This window comes from Meles meles, chromosome 3, assembly GCF_922984935.1.
Source record: "Meles meles chromosome 3, mMelMel3.1 paternal haplotype, whole genome shotgun sequence".
Taxonomy (NCBI): domain Eukaryota; kingdom Metazoa; phylum Chordata; class Mammalia; order Carnivora; family Mustelidae; genus Meles; species Meles meles.
In genome coordinates, this window is record NC_060068.1 from 92,412,087 (window position 1) to 92,416,654 (window position 4,568).

Sequence of the window (4,568 nt, forward strand, 5' to 3'; positions counted from 1 at the left end):
GGACGTGCACATAGCACTATTATAAAATGGAAGCAATGTTCAAACTATTCTGAAGTATATTTCATTTTCTTTACAGTTTACAGTACTTACAGGAACATATTTACAAGGCAGCAGCCCATTCAAAAAATCATCCGTGGAGGAAAAGCAGAATTCCTTCGCCCATCCTTATGTTAGAGGGTCCCACATCCTTCAATTAGGATTTATCAGTACAGATGAAGGTGGGTTTTTTCCTTGATTAATATGCACTGAAACAAGGCAATTTCTTTCCAGAAGTAGTTATGCTTTTCTTCTTCATACTTCTGCCTACCTAGAGCAGGAATATGTTTCCAGTTTGGCTCCAATGCAGAGAAGAGGAAAGGGGCTGTTCTCGTCCTTTCCTATCTTCAAACTGTGTTCCCTGCACAGGAGTGATTTGCATCACATTTTACTAAGTCACAAAAGGCTAAACATCAGCCACCAAAACAGCCTTCAAGTTTTACAGCTTCTGTGAACATTCAGGAGGTAGTATTTTCCACTACTCATTCAACTTTTCTACGTGTTTGAAAATTCCAAAGTAAAAAGTTGGGAAAAGGAAAACAAGAAAAATAAAAATGTAAGGAAAGACTAGGCACCATTATTCCTTTATCTAACCTTTAAGCAACCAAGAGTCTCCACAATATAGAAAGTATAAAATTCTTGCCAAAGGATAGAACAAAAGAGGAAAAAGTCAAAATATTCATAAGGCAGTTATATTAATAAGATTATGTATATTTTTAAGGCTGCCTGTCAATAGGTTATTAGAGTTCCTGGCATAGAAGGCACCAAAAGTGATGCTCGCACAGTTGAAAATCAATCTGTCTGCTCTGGAATCCCACACCCAATAAATAAAAAAGACCCCTTTCCTTGGCCATGTCTGTGCTGACGTTCCTCCTTATGTCAGGGGCCAAGCCATAACACATTCTTTCCTGGCAACTGCCAAATTAGAACTAAGAAAAGATGGTCCTTCTCTGGAGAAGAAGTGTGAGATGTGAGAATCAGAAGTATGTTTCCTATCTGCAGTGAAACTATTTTAAGAGAAGATAGCCAATATTCAGTGAACAAAGATAGGAAGGATTCAGAGGACTCAGTGCTAGGGGAAGCCACCTGGAGGTCACGAAGATGAGTAAGGACTGGTGAGGGTTTCTTTTAGAGTAACAATCAAATCAGGAAAACGAACGTTTTCAGGACTCTCTAAAATGGTTCAAATTACCTTCATTCATTCCCTGATCTTTCTCCTGAATGAACTCCTTCTTGAAAACACCCCATGGATGTCTTAGAGGCATCTCAAATTTAATGTGTAAAACTGAACTCCTGATCTCCCCCCACAAAAATTGCTCCCCAGCAATTTCTTCTCCATTTCAGTTGCCGGCAACATCTTCTTCCCAGGTACCCACGTTTAAAAATTTGGAGTCATTTTTGATGCCTCTCTTTCTCGTGTCACATCCACTATCAGGAAATGGCTCAACTTGCCAGATATACAGACTCTAACCACCTGCTGCCATCTCCACTGACTCGCACAGGGCCAGGATCCATCATGTCTTGCCTGGCTTATTCTAACATTCTCCTGATTTGTCTCCCCGTATCCCTCCTGCCCTCCTAATCACATGGCAGCCAGTGAATGGTTTCTCATCTCACTTATAAATCAGGTCATATGATCCCTCTCTCTACTCCTGACTCTTTCAAATACAGAGTAAAGATCTTCACCATAACCTACAAGCCTCTATAGGAAATAATGGTAAAAAATGATTTTTATGTAGTTCAGCTGCCCTACTCTTACCCTCTTCCCTTTCTCTGCCTCTTGCTGTCCCCACACCCTATTCTCCCCCAGCCATAGTCCGTCTCCTTTGCTGACCTCAGATAAGGCAAGCACATGCTCACACTTTACCTCGGGTTCTGTGCCCTTGCTGTTCCTCGCACTTGAAACATGCACCTGTCAGACATTAGCAGGGTCAGCTTCCTCCCCCACTTCCCTCAGGAATCTGTTTCTATTTCACCAGGAGAGGAGACCTCTCTGACTATTCTACCCCAAAGAGTACCCCTTCCCCCTGCTTTTCCTTATAACACATGTCATCAGCTAATACATTCTTCATGGTTTTCTCCCACTTAGAATATACGTGCCAAGAGAAAAGACCATTTTGGTTCATTACTTGTCTTCTTAGAGCCTAGAACCACGGCTATTATGTGGTAGGCACACAAAAGCTATTTGCTAAAGGAACCATTCCAATACGTCCCACATTTCAATCTCTTTTACCCAACCTAGTTCGAAGCAGCTCATACCGCTATAAAACTGTTAAACTTAAATTTTACTTCAGTCATGTTTCTTTCACTAAAATATATCAGATTACGTAATGATACTGTTTTTCGTCCTACATCTTCCATTCTTCTCGGTGACAATTAATTCCTGAAACAGATGCCACTTAACAATTTTTTCCAGCAATTTGTTAAAAGCTCAGATTTCCTTTGCTACTATATTATATAATATTGTGACTATAGTGACTTAGTAATTTTATTCAAATGACAATAATTGGAAGTCAAGAAACATTCACCCCACCCCCTGAAAACTATAGTCTCTATTCTCAAATGAAATCACAAATCAAGAGCAGTGAACTGCAGAACTCTACAGTCCAAGCCCCAATTAGGAACAAGTTCTCTCACCTCCGAATTATCTAGCCCTTCTTCCGTTTCTCCTTCTGCTAATCAAATTTTAACAATCTCCGGACTTTTCCAAGCACTGGTCCATTGGAAGGTAAGAAAATGCATACCTATGAAATCTGTTTGTCTACTTGACCACAGTCCTAATCAAGGAATGGAAGTCACAGTGGTTCAAGAATACTGGCTAAAATGAGAATGAGAAAGTAATGTGAGTTCATTCTTCTGACATCCTTGGGCTCCACCATTTTTCTGAAGAGCCAGAATCATTTTAAGATCTCTCTATAAAGGTGGTCAAAATAACTTTCCAGGGGCGCCTGGGTGGCTCAGTGGGTTAAAGCCTCTGCCTTCGGCTCAGGTCATGATCTCAGGGTCCTGGGATCCAGCCCCGCATTGGGCTCCCTGCTCAGCAGGGAGCCTGCTTCCTCCTCTCTCTCTCCCTGCCTCTCTGCCTACTTGTGATCTCTGTCTCTCAAATAAATAAATAAATAAAATCTTTAAAAAATTAAAAAATAACTTTCCGTCAAGGTAGAACTCAAACTCTATACTATTCCTACAAGACACCTTTGTTCCTCTGATACCACTCTTCCTGACTTTTTGGAAGTCCATTTCATTATGAAATGGCTGTTTTAATGGACCCACATGTATTTATATTTACCCTTAAGCAGCATCAATTTTCAAAAAACTAAGAAAAAAACTTGCAAAACAGAGCCAAACCCTCATACCATTTTATAGTTTTAATTTTTATTTCTACTTGGCATTAATGGGATTTTCAAATGTCACCACAAACTCATTTATTTTAACTTGCACCTATTGACTTAAAAGTCTTCAACATTTGGAATGCACTGTTAAGACTGGATTATCAAAGAGAAACTTTAAAAATATTTCAAGGGATTGGGCGCCTGGGTGGCTCAGTGGGTTAAGCTGCTGCCTTCGGCTCAGGTCATGATCTCGGGGTCCTGGGATGGAGCCCCACATTGGGCTCTCTGCTCAGCAGGGAGCCTGCTTCCCCCCCCCCTCTGCCTGCCTCTCTATCTACTTGTGATCTCTCTCTGTCAAATAAATAAAATCTTAAAAAAATTTTTTTCAAGGGATTAAGTATTTTGAAAACTGTAGTTTTAAAAAACGTATTTGCCAATATTACTTCTGGATATATGGCCACAAGAATGAAAAGCAGAGTATCTATAGAGTTTTTTACGCATCCATATTACAGCAGCACTGTACCGGACAGCCAGGAGCTGGAAGTTACCCAAATGTACATCGATGGATGAATAAACAAAATGTGATCTAAACCTATCACGGAATATGACACAGCTTTAAAAAAAAAGAAAAAATTAAAGAAATCCTAACCCACACTTCTATGGTCAATTAATCTACGACAAAAGAGGCAAGAATATACAGTGGCGAAAGACAGCCTTTTCTTTCTTCTCCCACCCCCCAAGCAGAGAGCCTTCTCGATAAAAGGTGTTGAGGAAAACTGGACAGCTACATGCTAAAGAATGAAACTGGGCCACTTTCTTACACCATATACAAAATTAACTCAAATACCTAAATGTGAGACTTGAACCCATAGAACTCTTAAAAGAAAACACAGGCAGTAATCTCTTGGATATCGACCACAGCAAAATATTTATGGCTATGTCTCCTCAGGCAAGGTAAACAAAAGCAAAAATAAACTATAGACACTACACCAAAGTAAAAGCTTTTGTACAACAATGGGAACCATCAACAGAACAAAAAGGCAGCCTACTGAATGAGGGTATCTGCAAATGATGCATCTAATAAGGGATTATCTATCCAAAATATATAGTTTCCAAACTTATACAACTCAACACCAAAAACAAACAACCAAACAAAACCCAGTCAGATTAAAAACATGGCCAGAGGACCTGAACAGACAT